The 14,077-nt window shown below is 35.2% G+C and overlaps 46 non-coding genes across 46 annotated transcripts; all 46 read left to right on the top strand.

The window, feature by feature from the left end:
* The first annotated feature begins 106 nt into the window (after positions 1-106).
* LOC145896690 (U5 spliceosomal RNA) lies at positions 107-220 on the top strand. Its single transcript, XR_014402125.1, has one exon. It is a non-coding gene; the product is annotated as a U5 spliceosomal RNA (small nuclear RNA).
* Positions 221-413: 193 nt separating this feature from the next.
* On the top strand, positions 414-527 carry LOC145896689 (U5 spliceosomal RNA). The gene has a single exon (XR_014402124.1). It is a non-coding gene; the product is annotated as a U5 spliceosomal RNA (small nuclear RNA).
* A 193-nt stretch (positions 528-720) lies between these two features.
* LOC145896415 (U5 spliceosomal RNA) lies at positions 721-834 on the top strand. The gene has a single exon (XR_014401868.1). It is a non-coding gene; the product is annotated as a U5 spliceosomal RNA (small nuclear RNA).
* A 192-nt stretch (positions 835-1,026) lies between these two features.
* On the top strand, positions 1,027-1,142 carry LOC145896270 (U5 spliceosomal RNA). Its single transcript, XR_014401730.1, has one exon. It is a non-coding gene; the product is annotated as a U5 spliceosomal RNA (small nuclear RNA).
* Positions 1,143-1,335: 193 nt separating this feature from the next.
* Positions 1,336-1,449, top strand: LOC145896688 (U5 spliceosomal RNA). Its single transcript, XR_014402123.1, has one exon. It is a non-coding gene; the product is annotated as a U5 spliceosomal RNA (small nuclear RNA).
* Positions 1,450-1,642: 193 nt separating this feature from the next.
* Positions 1,643-1,756, top strand: LOC145896687 (U5 spliceosomal RNA). The gene has a single exon (XR_014402122.1). It is a non-coding gene; the product is annotated as a U5 spliceosomal RNA (small nuclear RNA).
* Positions 1,757-1,949: 193 nt separating this feature from the next.
* LOC145896686 (U5 spliceosomal RNA) lies at positions 1,950-2,063 on the top strand. The gene has a single exon (XR_014402121.1). It is a non-coding gene; the product is annotated as a U5 spliceosomal RNA (small nuclear RNA).
* A 193-nt stretch (positions 2,064-2,256) lies between these two features.
* Positions 2,257-2,370, top strand: LOC145896685 (U5 spliceosomal RNA). The gene has a single exon (XR_014402120.1). It is a non-coding gene; the product is annotated as a U5 spliceosomal RNA (small nuclear RNA).
* Positions 2,371-2,563: 193 nt separating this feature from the next.
* Positions 2,564-2,677, top strand: LOC145896682 (U5 spliceosomal RNA). The gene has a single exon (XR_014402118.1). It is a non-coding gene; the product is annotated as a U5 spliceosomal RNA (small nuclear RNA).
* Positions 2,678-2,870: 193 nt separating this feature from the next.
* LOC145896310 (U5 spliceosomal RNA) lies at positions 2,871-2,985 on the top strand. The gene has a single exon (XR_014401767.1). It is a non-coding gene; the product is annotated as a U5 spliceosomal RNA (small nuclear RNA).
* A 192-nt stretch (positions 2,986-3,177) lies between these two features.
* On the top strand, positions 3,178-3,291 carry LOC145896506 (U5 spliceosomal RNA). Its single transcript, XR_014401949.1, has one exon. It is a non-coding gene; the product is annotated as a U5 spliceosomal RNA (small nuclear RNA).
* A 193-nt stretch (positions 3,292-3,484) lies between these two features.
* LOC145896925 (U5 spliceosomal RNA) lies at positions 3,485-3,598 on the top strand. The gene has a single exon (XR_014402344.1). It is a non-coding gene; the product is annotated as a U5 spliceosomal RNA (small nuclear RNA).
* Positions 3,599-3,791: 193 nt separating this feature from the next.
* Positions 3,792-3,905, top strand: LOC145896681 (U5 spliceosomal RNA). The gene has a single exon (XR_014402117.1). It is a non-coding gene; the product is annotated as a U5 spliceosomal RNA (small nuclear RNA).
* A 193-nt stretch (positions 3,906-4,098) lies between these two features.
* On the top strand, positions 4,099-4,212 carry LOC145896680 (U5 spliceosomal RNA). Its single transcript, XR_014402116.1, has one exon. It is a non-coding gene; the product is annotated as a U5 spliceosomal RNA (small nuclear RNA).
* A 193-nt stretch (positions 4,213-4,405) lies between these two features.
* LOC145896307 (U5 spliceosomal RNA) lies at positions 4,406-4,519 on the top strand. Its single transcript, XR_014401764.1, has one exon. It is a non-coding gene; the product is annotated as a U5 spliceosomal RNA (small nuclear RNA).
* A 192-nt stretch (positions 4,520-4,711) lies between these two features.
* LOC145896269 (U5 spliceosomal RNA) lies at positions 4,712-4,827 on the top strand. Its single transcript, XR_014401729.1, has one exon. It is a non-coding gene; the product is annotated as a U5 spliceosomal RNA (small nuclear RNA).
* Positions 4,828-5,020: 193 nt separating this feature from the next.
* Positions 5,021-5,134, top strand: LOC145896679 (U5 spliceosomal RNA). Its single transcript, XR_014402115.1, has one exon. It is a non-coding gene; the product is annotated as a U5 spliceosomal RNA (small nuclear RNA).
* Positions 5,135-5,327: 193 nt separating this feature from the next.
* Positions 5,328-5,441, top strand: LOC145896678 (U5 spliceosomal RNA). Its single transcript, XR_014402114.1, has one exon. It is a non-coding gene; the product is annotated as a U5 spliceosomal RNA (small nuclear RNA).
* A 193-nt stretch (positions 5,442-5,634) lies between these two features.
* Positions 5,635-5,748, top strand: LOC145896927 (U5 spliceosomal RNA). Its single transcript, XR_014402346.1, has one exon. It is a non-coding gene; the product is annotated as a U5 spliceosomal RNA (small nuclear RNA).
* Positions 5,749-5,941: 193 nt separating this feature from the next.
* On the top strand, positions 5,942-6,055 carry LOC145896677 (U5 spliceosomal RNA). The gene has a single exon (XR_014402113.1). It is a non-coding gene; the product is annotated as a U5 spliceosomal RNA (small nuclear RNA).
* A 193-nt stretch (positions 6,056-6,248) lies between these two features.
* LOC145896364 (U5 spliceosomal RNA) lies at positions 6,249-6,362 on the top strand. The gene has a single exon (XR_014401820.1). It is a non-coding gene; the product is annotated as a U5 spliceosomal RNA (small nuclear RNA).
* A 193-nt stretch (positions 6,363-6,555) lies between these two features.
* LOC145896676 (U5 spliceosomal RNA) lies at positions 6,556-6,669 on the top strand. Its single transcript, XR_014402112.1, has one exon. It is a non-coding gene; the product is annotated as a U5 spliceosomal RNA (small nuclear RNA).
* Positions 6,670-6,862: 193 nt separating this feature from the next.
* Positions 6,863-6,976, top strand: LOC145896675 (U5 spliceosomal RNA). Its single transcript, XR_014402111.1, has one exon. It is a non-coding gene; the product is annotated as a U5 spliceosomal RNA (small nuclear RNA).
* Positions 6,977-7,169: 193 nt separating this feature from the next.
* Positions 7,170-7,283, top strand: LOC145896674 (U5 spliceosomal RNA). The gene has a single exon (XR_014402110.1). It is a non-coding gene; the product is annotated as a U5 spliceosomal RNA (small nuclear RNA).
* A 193-nt stretch (positions 7,284-7,476) lies between these two features.
* Positions 7,477-7,591, top strand: LOC145896309 (U5 spliceosomal RNA). The gene has a single exon (XR_014401766.1). It is a non-coding gene; the product is annotated as a U5 spliceosomal RNA (small nuclear RNA).
* Positions 7,592-7,783: 192 nt separating this feature from the next.
* Positions 7,784-7,897, top strand: LOC145896504 (U5 spliceosomal RNA). Its single transcript, XR_014401948.1, has one exon. It is a non-coding gene; the product is annotated as a U5 spliceosomal RNA (small nuclear RNA).
* Positions 7,898-8,090: 193 nt separating this feature from the next.
* Positions 8,091-8,204, top strand: LOC145896924 (U5 spliceosomal RNA). The gene has a single exon (XR_014402343.1). It is a non-coding gene; the product is annotated as a U5 spliceosomal RNA (small nuclear RNA).
* A 193-nt stretch (positions 8,205-8,397) lies between these two features.
* LOC145896937 (U5 spliceosomal RNA) lies at positions 8,398-8,509 on the top strand. Its single transcript, XR_014402355.1, has one exon. It is a non-coding gene; the product is annotated as a U5 spliceosomal RNA (small nuclear RNA).
* Positions 8,510-8,702: 193 nt separating this feature from the next.
* Positions 8,703-8,816, top strand: LOC145896673 (U5 spliceosomal RNA). Its single transcript, XR_014402109.1, has one exon. It is a non-coding gene; the product is annotated as a U5 spliceosomal RNA (small nuclear RNA).
* Positions 8,817-9,009: 193 nt separating this feature from the next.
* On the top strand, positions 9,010-9,123 carry LOC145896509 (U5 spliceosomal RNA). Its single transcript, XR_014401952.1, has one exon. It is a non-coding gene; the product is annotated as a U5 spliceosomal RNA (small nuclear RNA).
* A 192-nt stretch (positions 9,124-9,315) lies between these two features.
* On the top strand, positions 9,316-9,431 carry LOC145896268 (U5 spliceosomal RNA). Its single transcript, XR_014401728.1, has one exon. It is a non-coding gene; the product is annotated as a U5 spliceosomal RNA (small nuclear RNA).
* Positions 9,432-9,624: 193 nt separating this feature from the next.
* On the top strand, positions 9,625-9,738 carry LOC145896671 (U5 spliceosomal RNA). The gene has a single exon (XR_014402107.1). It is a non-coding gene; the product is annotated as a U5 spliceosomal RNA (small nuclear RNA).
* Positions 9,739-9,930: 192 nt separating this feature from the next.
* Positions 9,931-10,046, top strand: LOC145896267 (U5 spliceosomal RNA). The gene has a single exon (XR_014401727.1). It is a non-coding gene; the product is annotated as a U5 spliceosomal RNA (small nuclear RNA).
* A 193-nt stretch (positions 10,047-10,239) lies between these two features.
* Positions 10,240-10,353, top strand: LOC145896670 (U5 spliceosomal RNA). The gene has a single exon (XR_014402106.1). It is a non-coding gene; the product is annotated as a U5 spliceosomal RNA (small nuclear RNA).
* Positions 10,354-10,546: 193 nt separating this feature from the next.
* Positions 10,547-10,660, top strand: LOC145896341 (U5 spliceosomal RNA). The gene has a single exon (XR_014401798.1). It is a non-coding gene; the product is annotated as a U5 spliceosomal RNA (small nuclear RNA).
* A 193-nt stretch (positions 10,661-10,853) lies between these two features.
* On the top strand, positions 10,854-10,967 carry LOC145896340 (U5 spliceosomal RNA). Its single transcript, XR_014401797.1, has one exon. It is a non-coding gene; the product is annotated as a U5 spliceosomal RNA (small nuclear RNA).
* Positions 10,968-11,160: 193 nt separating this feature from the next.
* LOC145896669 (U5 spliceosomal RNA) lies at positions 11,161-11,274 on the top strand. Its single transcript, XR_014402105.1, has one exon. It is a non-coding gene; the product is annotated as a U5 spliceosomal RNA (small nuclear RNA).
* A 193-nt stretch (positions 11,275-11,467) lies between these two features.
* LOC145896668 (U5 spliceosomal RNA) lies at positions 11,468-11,581 on the top strand. Its single transcript, XR_014402104.1, has one exon. It is a non-coding gene; the product is annotated as a U5 spliceosomal RNA (small nuclear RNA).
* Positions 11,582-11,773: 192 nt separating this feature from the next.
* On the top strand, positions 11,774-11,889 carry LOC145896427 (U5 spliceosomal RNA). The gene has a single exon (XR_014401878.1). It is a non-coding gene; the product is annotated as a U5 spliceosomal RNA (small nuclear RNA).
* A 193-nt stretch (positions 11,890-12,082) lies between these two features.
* LOC145896667 (U5 spliceosomal RNA) lies at positions 12,083-12,196 on the top strand. The gene has a single exon (XR_014402103.1). It is a non-coding gene; the product is annotated as a U5 spliceosomal RNA (small nuclear RNA).
* Positions 12,197-12,389: 193 nt separating this feature from the next.
* On the top strand, positions 12,390-12,503 carry LOC145896339 (U5 spliceosomal RNA). The gene has a single exon (XR_014401796.1). It is a non-coding gene; the product is annotated as a U5 spliceosomal RNA (small nuclear RNA).
* Positions 12,504-12,696: 193 nt separating this feature from the next.
* Positions 12,697-12,810, top strand: LOC145896666 (U5 spliceosomal RNA). Its single transcript, XR_014402102.1, has one exon. It is a non-coding gene; the product is annotated as a U5 spliceosomal RNA (small nuclear RNA).
* A 192-nt stretch (positions 12,811-13,002) lies between these two features.
* Positions 13,003-13,118, top strand: LOC145896426 (U5 spliceosomal RNA). The gene has a single exon (XR_014401877.1). It is a non-coding gene; the product is annotated as a U5 spliceosomal RNA (small nuclear RNA).
* A 193-nt stretch (positions 13,119-13,311) lies between these two features.
* LOC145896414 (U5 spliceosomal RNA) lies at positions 13,312-13,425 on the top strand. Its single transcript, XR_014401867.1, has one exon. It is a non-coding gene; the product is annotated as a U5 spliceosomal RNA (small nuclear RNA).
* Positions 13,426-13,617: 192 nt separating this feature from the next.
* LOC145896283 (U5 spliceosomal RNA) lies at positions 13,618-13,731 on the top strand. Its single transcript, XR_014401742.1, has one exon. It is a non-coding gene; the product is annotated as a U5 spliceosomal RNA (small nuclear RNA).
* A 193-nt stretch (positions 13,732-13,924) lies between these two features.
* On the top strand, positions 13,925-14,038 carry LOC145896338 (U5 spliceosomal RNA). The gene has a single exon (XR_014401795.1). It is a non-coding gene; the product is annotated as a U5 spliceosomal RNA (small nuclear RNA).
* Positions 14,039-14,077: the final 39 nt, after the last annotated feature.

The raw sequence follows: 14,077 nt of genomic DNA, 5'->3' as shown, positions 1-14,077 counted from the left end.
TGTTATCGGTCTTCAATGCACTGAAGAAATATTCGGAGAAATGCATCCTGCAAATTGGAAAACATTCCAACATTTCTTTGGCATTAACTGTATGTTCCGGAATTACAGCTCTGGTCTAATTTCATATCGAGCAAATCTTTCGCCTTTTACTAAAGATTTCCGTGAAGTTGGACATACCAAGAGTCTAAACGATTTGTTGAAACCACAACACAGTTGTGGTGTGATTTTATATTGTTTCTAAAAATTTACGTCAATGATGTTGGAAATAATCAATATAATTTTACTGGACATTCGTCGTTCAACGATATGTTATCGGTCTTCAATGCACTGAAGAAATATTCGGAGAAATGCAACCTGCAAATTGGAAAACTTTCCAACATTTGTTTGGCATTAACTGTATGTTCCGGAATTACAGCTCTGGTCTAATTTCATATCGAGCAAATCTTTCGCCTTTTACTAAAGATTTCCGTGAAGTTGGACATACCAAGAGTCTAAACGATTTGTTGAAACCACAACACAGTTGTGGTGTGATTTTATATTGTTTCTAAAAATTTAAGTCAATGATGTTGGAAATCATTAATATAGTTTTGATGGGCATTCGTCGTTCAACGATATGTTATCGGTCTTCAATGCACTGAAGAAATATTCGGAGAAATGCATCCTGCAAATTGGAAAACTTTCCAACATTTGTTTGGCATTAACTGTATGTTCCGGAATTACAGCTCTGGTCTAATTTCATATCGAGCAAATCTTTCGCCTTTTACTAAAGATTTCCTAGAAGTTGGACATACCAAGAGTCTAAACGATTTGTTGAAACCACAACACAGTTGTGGTGTGATTATATATTGTTTCTAAAAATTTGCGTCAATGATGTTGGAAATCATTAATATAGTTTTGATGGGCATTCGTCGTTCAACGATATGTTATCGGTCTTCAATGCACTGAAGAAATATTCGGAGAAATGCATCCGGCAAATTGGAAAACTTTCCAACATTTGTTTGGCATTAACTGTATGTTCCGGAATTACAGCTCTGGTCTAATTTCATATCGTGCAAATCTTTCGCCTTTTACTAAAGATTTCCGTGAAGTTGGACATACCAAGAGTCTTAAACGATTTGTTGAAACCACAACACAGTTGTGGTGTGATTTTATATTCTTTCTAAAAATTTGCGTCAATGATGTTGGAAATCATTAATATAGCTTTGATGGGCATTCGTCGTTCAACGATATGTTATCGGTCTTCAATGCACTGAAGAAATATTCGGAGAAATGCATCCTGCAAATTGGAAAACTTTCCAACATTTGTTTGGCATTAACTGTATGTTCCGGAATTACAGCTCTGGTCTAATTTCATATCGAGCAAATCTTTCGCCTTTTACTAAAGATTTCCGTGAAGTTGGACATACCAAGAGTCTAAACGATTTGTTGAAACCACAACACAGTTGTGGTGTGATTTTATATTGTTTCTAAAAATTTACGTCAATGATGTTGGAAATCATTAATATAGTTTTGATGGGCATTCGTCGTTCAACGATATGTTATCGGTCTTCAATGCACTGAAGAAATATTCGGAAAAATGCATCCTGCAAATTGGAAAACTTTCCAACATTTCTTTGGCATTAACTGTATGTTCCGGAATTACAGCTCTGGTCTAATTTCATATCGAGCAAATCTTTCGCCTTTTACTAAAGATTTCCGTGAAGTTGGACATACCAAGAGTCTAAACGATTTGTTGAAACCACAACACAGTTGTGGTGTGATTTTATATTATTTCTAAAAATTTACGTCAATGATGTTGGAAATAATCAATATAATTTTACTGGGCATTCGTCGTTCAACGATATGTTATCGGTCTTCAATGCACTGAAGAAATATTCGGAGAAATGCATCCTGCAAATTGGAAAACTTTCCAACATTTGTTTGGCATTAACTGTATGTTCCGGAATTACAGCTCTGGTCTAATTTCATATCGAGCAAATCTTTCGCCTTTTACTAAAGATTTCCGTGAAGTTGGACATACCAAGAGTCTAAACGATTTGTTGAAACCACAACACAGTTGTGGTGTGATTTTATATTGTTTCTAAAAATTTAAGTCAATGATGTTGGAAATAATCAATATAATTTTACGGGACATTCGTCGTTCAACGATATGTTATCGGTCTTCAATGCACTGAAGAAATATTCGGAGAAATGCATCCTGCAAATTGGAAAACTTTCCAACATTTGTTTGGCATTAACTGTATGTTCCGGAATTACAGCTCTGGTCTAATTTCATATCGAGCAAATCTTTCGCCTTTTACTAAAGATTTCCGTGAAGTTGGACATACCAAGAGTCTAAACGATTTGTTGAAACCACAACACAGTTGTGGTGTGATTATATATTGTTTCTAAAAATTTACGTCAATGATGTTGGAAATCATTAATATAGTTTTGATGGGCATTCGTCGTTCAACGATATGTTATCGGTCTTCAATGCACTGAAGAAATATTCGGAGAAATGCATCCGGCAAATTGGAAAACTTTCCAACATTTGTTTGGCAATAACTGTATGTTCCGGAATTACAGCTCTGGTCTAATTTCATATCGAGCAAATCTTTCGCCTTTTACTAAAGATTTCCGTGAAGTTGGACATACCAAGAGTCTAAACGATTTGTTGAAACCACAACACAGTTGTGGTGTGATTTTATATTGTTTCTAAAAATTTACGTCAATGATGGTGGAAATCATTAATATAGTTTTGATGGGCATTCGTCGTTCAACGATATGTTATCGGTCTTCAATGCACTGAAGAAATATTCGGAGAAATGCATCCTGCAAATTGGAAAACTTTCCAACATTTCTTTGGCATTAACTGTATGTTTCGGAATTACAGCTCTGGTCTAATTTCATATCGAGCAAATCTTTCGCCTTTTACTAAAGATTTCCGTGAAGTTGGACATACCAAGAGTCTAAACGATTTGTAGAAACCACAACACAGTTGTGGTGTGATTTTATATTGTTTCTAAAAATTTACGTCAATGATGTTGGAAATCATTAATATAGTTTTGATGGGCATTCGTCGTTCAACGATATGTTATCGGTCTTCAAGGCACTGAAGAAATATTCGGAGAAATGCATCCTGCAAATTGGAAAACTTTCCAACATTTGTTTGGCATTAACTGCATGTTCCGGAATTACAGCTCTGGTCTAATTTCATATCGAACAAATCTTTCGCCTTTTACTAAAGATTTCCGTGAAGTTGGACATACCAAGAGTATGAACGATTTGTTGAAACCACAACACAGTTGTGGTGTGATTTTATATTGTTTCTAAAAATTTACGTCAATGATGTTGGAAATCATTAATATAGTTTTGATGGGCATTCGTCGTTCAACGATATGTTATCGGTCTTCAATGCACTGAAGAAATATTCGGAGAAATGCAACCTGCAAATTGGAAAACTTTCCAACATTTGTTTGGCATTAAGTGTATGTTCCGGAATTACACCTCTGGTCTAATTTCATATCGAGCAAATCTTTCGCCTTTTACTAAAGATTTCCGTGAAGTTGGACATACCAAGAGTCTAAACGATTTGTTGAAACCACAACACAGTTGTGGTGTGATTTTGTATTGTTTCTAAAAATTTACGTCAATGATGTTGGAAATAATCAATATAATTTTACTGGACATTCGTCGTTCAACGATATGTTATCGGTCTTCAATGCACTGAAGAAATATTCGGAGAAATGCATCCTGCAAATTGGAAAACATTCCAACATTTCTTTGGCATTAACTGTATGTTCCGGAATTACAGCTCTGGTCTAATTTCATATCGAGCAAATCTTTCGCCTTTTACTAAAGATTTCCGTGAAGTTGGACATACCAAGAGTCTAAACGATTTGTTGAAACCACAACACAGTTGTGGTGTGATTTTATAATGTTTCTAAAAATTTACGTCAATGATGTTGGAAATAATCAATATAATTTTACTGGACATTCGTCGTTCAACGATATGTTATCGGTCTTCAATGCACTGAAGAAATATTCGGAGAAATGCAACCTGCAAATTGGAAAACTTTCCAACATTTGTTTGGCATTAACTGTATGTTCCGGAATTACAGCTCTGGTCTAATTTCATATCGAGCAAATCTTTCGCCTTTTACTAAAGATTTCCGTGAAGTTGGACATACCAAGAGTCTAAACGATTTGTTGAAACCACAACACAGTTGTGGTGTGATTTTATATTGTTTCTAAAAATTTAAGTCAATGATGTTGGAAATCATTAATATAGTTTTGATGGGCATTCGTCGTTCAACGATATGTTATCGGTCTTCAATGCACTGAAGAAATATTCGGAGAAATGCATCCTGCAAATTGGAAAACTTTCCAACATTTGTTTGGCATTAACTGTATGTTCCGGAATTACAGCTCTGGTCTAATTTCATATCGAGCAAATCTTTCGCCTTTTACTAAAGATTTCCGTGAAGTTGGACATACCAAGAGTCTAAACGATTTGTTGAAACCACAACACAGTTGTGCTGTGATTATATATTGTTTCTAAAAATTTGCGTCAATGATGTTGGAAATCATTAATATAGTTTTGATGGGCATTCGTCGTTCAACGATATGTTATCGGTCTTCAATGCACTGAAGAAATATTCGGAGAAATGCATCCGGCAAATTGGAAAACTTTCCAACATTTGTTTGGCATTAACTGTATGTTCCGGAATTACAGCTCTGGTCTAATTTCATATCGTGCAAATCTTTCGCCTTTTACTAAAGATTTCCGTGAAGTTGGACATACCAAGAGTCTTAAACGATTTGTTGAAACCACAACACAGTTGTGGTGTGATTTTATATTCTTTCTAAAAATTTGCGTCAATGATGTTGGAAATCATTAATATAGCTTTGATGGGCATTCGTCGTTCAACGATATGTTATCGGTCTTCAATGCACTGAAGAAATATTCGGAGAAATGCATCCTGCAAATTGGAAAACTTTCCAACATTTGTTTGGCATTAACTGTATGTTCCGGAATTACAGCTCTGGTCTAATTTCATATCGAGCAAATCTTTCGCCTTTTACTAAAGATTTCCGTGAAGTTGGACATACCAAGAGTCTAAACGATTTGTTGAAACCACAACACAGTTGTGGTGTGATTTTATATTGTTTCTAAAAATTTACGTCAATGATGTTGGAAATCATTAATATAGTTTTGATGGGCATTCGTCGTTCAACGATATGTTATCGGTCTTCAATGCACTGAAGAAATATTCGGAAAAATGCATCCTGCAAATTGGAAAACTTTCCAACATTTCTTTGGCATTAACTGTATGTTCCGGAATTACAGCTCTGGTCTAATTTCATATCGAGCAAATCTTTCGCCTTTTACTAAAGATTTCCGTGAAGTTGGACATACCAAGAGTCTAAACGATTTGTTGAAACCACAACACAGTTGTGGTGTGATTTTATATTATTTCTAAAAATTTACGTCAATGATGTTGGAAATAATCAATATAATTTTACTGGGCATTCGTCGTTCAACGATATGTTATCGGTCTTCAATGCACTGAAGAAATATTCGGAGAAATGCATCCTGCAAATTGGAAAACTTTCCAACATTTGTTTGGCATTAACTGTATGTTCCGGAATTACAGCTCTGGTCTAATTTCATATCGAGCAAATCTTTCGCCTTTTACTAAAGATTTCCGTGAAGTTGGACATACCAAGAGTGTAAACGATTTGTTGAAACCACAACACAGTTGTGGTGTGATTTTATATTGTTTCTAAAAATTTACGTCAATGATGTTGGAAATAATCAATATAATTTTACTGGGCATTCGTCGTTCAACGATATGTTATCGGTCTTCAATGCACTGAAGAAATATTCGGAGAAATGCATCCTGCAAATTGGAAAACTTTCCAACATTTGTTTGGCATTAACTGTATGTTCCGGAATTACAGCTCTGGTCTAATTTCATATCGAGCAAATCTTTCGCCTTTTACTAAAGATTTCCGTGAAGTTGGACATACCAAGAGTCTAAACGATTTGTTGAAACCACAACACAGTTGTGGTGTGATTTTATATTGTTTCTAAAAATTTACGTCAATGATGTTGGAAATCATTGATATAGTTTTGATGGGCATTCGTCGTTCAACGATATGTTATCGGTCTTCAATGCACTGAAGAAATATTCGGAGAAATGCATCCTGCAAATTGGAAAACTTTCCAACATTTCTTTGGCATTAACTGTATGTTCCGGAATTACAGCTCTGGTCTAATTTCATTTCGAGCAAATCTTTCGCCTTTTACTAAAGATTTCCGTGAAGTTGGACATACCAAAAGTCTAAACGATTTGTTGAAACCACAACAAAGTTGTGGTGTGATTTTATATTGTTTCTAAAAATTTACGTCAATGATGTTGGAAATAATCAACATAATTTTACTGGGCATTCGTCGTTCAACGATATGTTATCGGTCTTCAATGCACTGAAGAAATATTCGGAGAAATGCATCCTGCAAATTGGAAAACTTTCCAACATTTCTTTGGCATTAACTGTATGTTCCGGAATTACAGCTCTGGTCTAATTTCATATCGAGCAAATCTTTCGCCTTTTACTAAAGATTTCCGTGAAGTTGGACATACCAAGAGTCTAAACGATTTGTTGAAACCACAACACAGTTGTGGTGTGATTTTATATTGTTTCTAAAAATTTAAGTCAATGATGTTGGAAATAATCAATATAATTTTACGGGACATTCGTCGTTCAACGATATGTTATCGGTCTTCAATGCACTGAAGAAATATTCGGAGAAATGCATCCTGCAAATTGGAAAACTTTCCAACATTTGTTTGGCATTAACTGTATGTTCCGGAATTACAGCTCTGGTCTAATTTCATATCGAGCAAATCTTTCGCCTTTTACTAAAGATTTCCGTGAAGTTGGACATACCAAGAGTCTAAACGATTTGTTGAAACCACAACACAGTTGTGGTGTGATTATATATTGTTTCTAAAAATTTACGTCAATGATGTTGGAAATCATTAATATAGTTTTGATGGGCATTCGTCGTTCAACGATATGTTATCGGTCTTCAATGCACTGAAGAAATATTCGGAGAAATGCATCCGGCAAATTGGAAAACTTTCCAACATTTGTTTGGCAATAACTGTATGTTCCGGAATTACAGCTCTGGTCTAATTTCATATCGAGCAAATCTTTCGCCTTTTACTAAAGATTTCCGTGAAGTTGGACATACCAAGAGTCTAAACGATTTGTTGAAACCACAACACAGTTGTGGTGTGATTTTATATTGTTTCTAAAAATTTACGTCAATGATGTTGGAAATCATTAATATAGTTTTGATGGGCATTCGTCGTTCAACGATATGTTATCGGTCTTCAATGCACTGAAGAAATATTCGGAGAAATGCATCCTGCAAATTGGAAAACTTTCCAACATTTCTTTGGCATTAACTGTATGTTTCGGAATTACAGCTCTGGTCTAATTTCATATCGAGCAAATCTTTCGCCTTTTACTAAAGATTTCCGTGAAGTTGGACATACCAAGAGTCTAAACGATTTGTAGAAACCACAACACAGTTGTGGTGTGATTTTATATTGTTTCTAAAAATTTACGTCAATGATGTTGGAAATCATTAATATAGTTTTGATGGGCATTCGTCGTTCAACGATATGTTATCGGTCTTCAAGGCACTGAAGAAATATTCGGAGAAATGCATCCTGCAAATTGGAAAACTTTCCAACATTTGTTTGGCATTAACTGCATGTTCCGGAATTACAGCTCTGGTCTAATTTCATATCGAACAAATCTTTCGCCTTTTACTAAAGATTTCCGTGAAGTTGGACATACCAAGAGTATGAACGATTTGTTGAAACCACAACACAGTTGTGGTGTGATTTTATATTGTTTCTAAAAATTTACGTCAATGATGTTGGAAATCATTAATATAGTTTTGATGGGCATTCGTCGTTCAACGATATGTTATCGGTCTTCAATGCACTGAAGAAATATTCGGAGAAATGCAACCTGCAAATTGGAAAACTTTCCAACATTTGTTTGGCATTAAGTGTATGTTCCGGAATTACACCTCTGGTCTAATTTCATATCGAGCAAATCTTTCGCCTTTTACTAAAGATTTCCGTGAAGTTGGACATACCAAGAGTCTAAACGATTTGTTGAAACCACAACACAGTTGTGGTGTGATTTTGTATTGTTTCTAAAAATTTACGTCAATGATGTTGGAAATAATCAATATAATTTTGCTGGACATTCGTCGTTCAACGATATGTTATCGGTCTTCAATGCACTGAAGAAATATTCGGAGAAATGCATCCTGCAAATTGGAAAACATTCCAACATTTCTTTGGCATTAACTGTATGTTCCGGAATTACAGCTCTGGTCTAATTTCATATCGAGCAAATCTTTCGCCTTTTACTAAAGATTTCCGTGAAGTTGGACATACCAAGAGTCTAAACGATTTGTTGAAACCACAACAGTTGTGGTGTGATTTTATATTGTTTCTAAAAATTTACGTCAATGATGTTGGAAATAATCAATATAATTTTACTGGACATTCGTCGTTCAACGATATGTTATCGGTCTTCAATGCACTGAAGAAATATTCGGAGAAATGCAACCTGCAAATTGGAAAACTTTCCAACATTTGTTTGGCATTAACTGTATGTTCCGGAATTACAGCTCTGGTCTAATTTCATATCGAGCAAATCTTTCGCCTTTTACTAAAGATTTCCGTGAAGTTGGACATACCAAGAGTCTAAACGATTTGTTGAAACCACAACACAGTTGTGGTGTGATTTTATATTGTTTCTAAAAATTTAAGTCAATGATGCTGGAAATCATTAATATAGTTTTGATGGGCATTCGTCGTTCAACGATATGTTATCGGTCTTCAATGCACTGAAGAAATATTCGGAGAAATGCATCCTGCAAATTGGAAAACTTTCCAACATTTGTTTGGCATTAACTGTATGTTCCGGAATTACAGCTCTGGTCTAATTTCATATCGAGCAAATCTTTCGCCTTTTACTAAAGATTTCCGTGAAGTTGGACATACCAAGAGTCTAAACGATTTGTTGAAACCACAACATAGTTGTGGTGTGATTATATATTGTTTCTAAAAATTTGCGTCAATGATGTTGGAAATCATTAATATAGTTTTGATGGGCATTCGTCGTTCAACGATATGTTATCGGTCTTCAATGCACTGAAGAAATATTCGGAGAAATGCATCCGGCAAATTGGAAAACTTTCCAACATTTCTTTGGCATTAACTGTATGTTCCGGAATTACAGCTCTGGTCTAATTTCATATCGTGCAAATCTTTCGCCTTTTACTAAAGATTTCCGTGAAGTTGGACATACCAAGAGTCTTAAACGATTTGTTGAAACCACAACACAGTTGTGGTGTGATTTTATATTCTTTCTAAAAATTTGCGTCAATGATGTTGGAAATCATTAATATAGCTTTGATGGGCATTCGTCGTTCAACGATATGTTATCGGTCTTCAATGCACTGAAGAAATATTCGGAGAAATGCATCCTGCAAATTGGAAAACTTTCCAACATTTGTTTGGCATTAACTGTATGTTCCGGAATTACAGCTCTGGTCTAATTTCATATCGAGCAAATCTTTCGCCTTTTACTAAAGATTTCCGTGAAGTTGGACATACCAAGAGTCTAAACGATTTGTTGAAACCACAACACAGTTGTGGTGTGATTATATATTGTTTCTAAAAATTTGCGTCAATGATGTTGGAAATCATTAATATAGTTTTGATGGGCATTCGTCGTTCAACGATATGTTATCGGTCTTCAATGCACTGAAGAAATATTCGGAGAAATGCATCCGGCAAATTGGAAAACTTTCCAACATTTCTTTGGCATTAACTGTATGTTCCGGAATTACAGCTCTGGTCTAATTTCATATCGTGCAAATCTTTCGCCTTTTACTAAAGATTTCCGTGAAGTTGGACATACCAAGAGTCTTAAACGATTTGTTGAAACCACAACACAGTTGTGGTGTGATTTTATATTCTTTCTAAAAATTTGCGTCAATGATGTTGGAAATCATTAATATAGCTTTGATGGGCATTCGTCGTTCAACGATATGTTATCGGTCTTCAATGCACTGAAGAAATATTCGGAGAAATGCATCCTGCAAATTGGAAAACTTTCCAACATTTGTTTGGCATTAACTGTATGTTCCGGAATTACAGCTCTGGTCTAATTTCATATCGAGCAAATCTTTCGCCTTTTACTAAAGATTTCCGTGAAGTTGGACATACCAAGAGTCTAAACGATTTGTTGAAACCACAACACAGTTGTGGTGTGATTTTATATTGTTTCTAAAAATTTACGTCAATGATGTTGGAAATAATCAATATAATTTTACTGGACATTCGTCGTTCAACGATATGTTATCGGTCTTCAATGCACTGAAGAAATATTCGGAGAAATGCATCCTGCAAATTGGAAAACTTTCCAACATTTGTTTGGCATTAACTGTATGTTCCGGAATTACAGCTCTGGTCTAATTTCATATCGAGCAAATCTTTCGCCTTTTACTAAAGATATCCGTGAAGTTGGACATACCAAGAGTCTAAACGATTTGTTGAAACCACAACACAGTTGTGGTGTGATTATATATTGTTTCTAAAAATTTACGTCAATGATGTTGGAAATCATCAATATAGTTTTGATGGGCATTCGTCGTTCAACGATATGTTATCGGTCTTCAATGCACTGAAGAAATATTCGGAGAAATGCATCCTGCAAATTGGAAAACTTTCCAACATTTGTTTGGCATTAACTGTATGTTCCGGAATTACAGCTCTGGTCTAATTTCATATCGAGCAAATCTTTCGCCTTTTACTAAAGATTTCCGTGAAGTTGGACATACCAAGAATCTAAACGATTTGTTGAAACCACAACACAGTTGTGGTGTGATTTTATATTGTTTCTAAAAATTTACGTCAATGATGTTGGAAATCATTAATATAGTTTTGATGGGCATTCGTCGTTCAACGATATGTTATCGGTCTTCAATGCACTGAAGAAATATTCGGAGAAATGCATCCTGCAAATTGGAAAACTTTCCAACATTTGTTTGGCATTAACTGTATGTTCCGGAATTACAGCTCTGGTCTAATTTCATATCGAGCAAATCTTTCGCCTTTTACTAAAGATTTCCGTGAAGTTGGACATACCAAGAGTCTAAACGATTTGTTGAAACCACAACACAGTTGTGGTGTGATTTTACATTGTTTCTAAAAATTTACGTCAATGATGTTGGAAATCATTAATATAGTTTTGATGGGCATTCGTCGTTCAACGATATGTTATCGGTCTTCAATGCACTGAAGAAATATTCGGAGAAATGCATCCTGCAAATTGGAAAACTTTCCAACATTTGTTTGGCATTAACTGTATGTTCCGGAATTACAGCTCTGGTCTAATTTCATATCGAGCAAATCTTTCGCCTTTTACTAAAGATTTCCGTGAAGTTGGACATACCAAGAGTCTAAACGATTTGTTGAAACCACAACACAGTTGTGGTGTGATTATATATTGTTTCTAAAAATTTACGTCAATGATGTTGGAAATCATTAATATAGTTTTGATGGGCATTCGTCGTTCAACGATATGTTATCGGTCTTCAATGCACTGAAGAAATATTCGGAGAAATGCATCCGGCAAATTGGAAAACTTTCCAACATTTCTTTGGCATTAACTGTATGTTCCGGAACTACAGCTCTGGTCTAATTTCATATCGTGCAAATCTTACGCCTTTTACTAAAGATTTCCGTGAAGTTGGACATACCAAGAGTCTTAAACGATTTGTTGAAACCACAACACAGTTGTGGTGTGATTTTATATTGTTTCTAAAAATTTGCGTCAATGATGTTGGAAATCATTAATATAGCTTTGATGGGCATTCGTCGTTCAACGATATGTTATCGGTCTTCAATGCACTGAAGAAATATTCGGAGAAATGCATCCTGCAAATTGGAAAACTTTCCAACATTTGTTTGGCATTAACTGTATGTTCCGGAATTACAGCTCTGGTCTAATTTCATATCGAGCAAATCTTTCGCCTTTTACTAAAGATTTCCGTGAAGTTGGACATACCAAGAGTCTAAACGATTTGTTGAAACCACAACACAGTTGTGGTGTGATTTTATATTGTTTCTAAAAATTTACGTCAATGATGTTGGAAATAATCAATATAATTTTACTGGGCATTCGTCGTTCAACGATATGTTATCGGTCTTCAATGCACTGAAGAAATATTCGGAGAAATGCATCCTGCAAATTGGAAAACTTTCCAACATTTCTTTGGCATTAACTGTATGTTCCGGAACTACAGCTCTGGTCTAATTTCATATCGAGCAAATCTTTCGCCTTTTACTAAAGATTTCCGTGAAGTTGGACATACCAAGAATCTAAACGATTTGTTGAAACCACAACACAGTTGTGGTGTGATTTTATATTGTTTCTAAAAATTTACGTCAATGATGTTGGAAATCATTAATATAGTTTTGATGGGCATTCGTCGTTCAACGATATGTTATCGGTCTTCAATGCACTGAAGAAATATTCGGAGAAATGCATCCTGCAAATTGGAAAACTTTCCAACATTTGTTTGGCATTAACTGTATGTTCCGGAATTACAGCTCTGGTCTAATTTCATATCGAGCAAATCTTTCGCCTTTTACTAAAGATTTCCGTGAAGTTGGACATACCAAGAGTCTAAACGATTTGTTGAAACCACAACACAGTTGTGGTGTGATTATATATTGTTTCTAAAAATTTACGTCAATGATGTTGGAAATCATTAATATAGTTTTGATGGGCATTCGTCGTTCAACGATATGTTATCGGTCTTCAATGCACTGAAGAAATATTCGGAGAAATGCATCCGGCAAATTGGAAAACTTTCCAACATTTCTTTGGCATTAACTGTATGTTCCGGAACTACAGCTCTGGTCTAATTTCATATCGTGCAAATCTTACGCCTTTTACTAAAGATTTCCGTGAAGTTGGACATACCAAGAGTCTTAAACGATTTGTTGAAACCACAACACAGTTGTGGTGTGATTTTATATTGTTTCTAAAAATTTGCGTCAATGATGTTGGAAATCATTAATATAGCTTTGATGGGCATTCGTCGTTCAACGATATGTTATCGGTCTTCAATGCACTGAAGAAATATTCGGAGAAATGCATCCTGCAAATTGGAAAACTTTCCAACATTTGTTTGGCATTAACTGTATGTTCCGGAATTACAGCTCTGGTCTAATTTCATATCGAGCAAATCTTTCGCCTTTTACTCAAGATTTCCGTGAAGTTGGACATACCAAGAGTCTAAACGATTTGTTGAAACCACAACACAGTTGTGGTGTGATTTTATATTGTTTCTAAAGATTTGCGTCAATGATGTTGGAAATCATTAATATAGCTTTGATGGGCATTCGTCGTTCAACGATATGTTATCGGTCTTCAATGCACTGAAGAAATATTCGGAGAAATGCATCCTGCAAATTGGAAAACTTTCCAAATTTGTTTGGCATTAACTGTATGTTCCGGAATTACAGCTCTTGTCTAATTTCATATCGAGCAAATCTTTCGCCTTTTACTAAAGATTTCCGTGAAGTTGGACATACCAAGAGTCTAAACGATTTGTTGAAACCACAACACAGTTGTGGTGTGATTTTATATTGTTTCTAAAAATTTTCGTCAATGATGTTGGAAATCATTAATATAGTTTTGATGGGCATTCGTCGTTCAACGATATGTTATCGGTCCTCAATGCACTGAAGAAATATTCGGAGAAATGCATCCTGCAAATTGGAAAACTTTCCAACATTTGTTTGGCATTAACTGTATGTTCCGGAATTACAGCTCTGGTCTAATTTCATATCGAGCAAATCTTTCGCCTTTTACTAAAGATTTCCGTGAAGTTGGACATACCAAGAATCTAAACGATTTGTTGAAACCACAACACAGTTGTGGTGTGATTTTAGATTGTTTCTAAAAATTTACGTCAATGATT

The sequence above is a fragment of the Ascidia mentula genome, chromosome 3 (assembly GCF_947561715.1).
Source record: "Ascidia mentula chromosome 3, kaAscMent1.1, whole genome shotgun sequence".
Taxonomy (NCBI): Eukaryota; Metazoa; Chordata; class Ascidiacea; order Phlebobranchia; family Ascidiidae; genus Ascidia; species Ascidia mentula.
The sequence above is the reverse complement of the archived record's forward strand: the minus strand, read 5'-3'. Positions and strand labels throughout refer to the sequence as shown.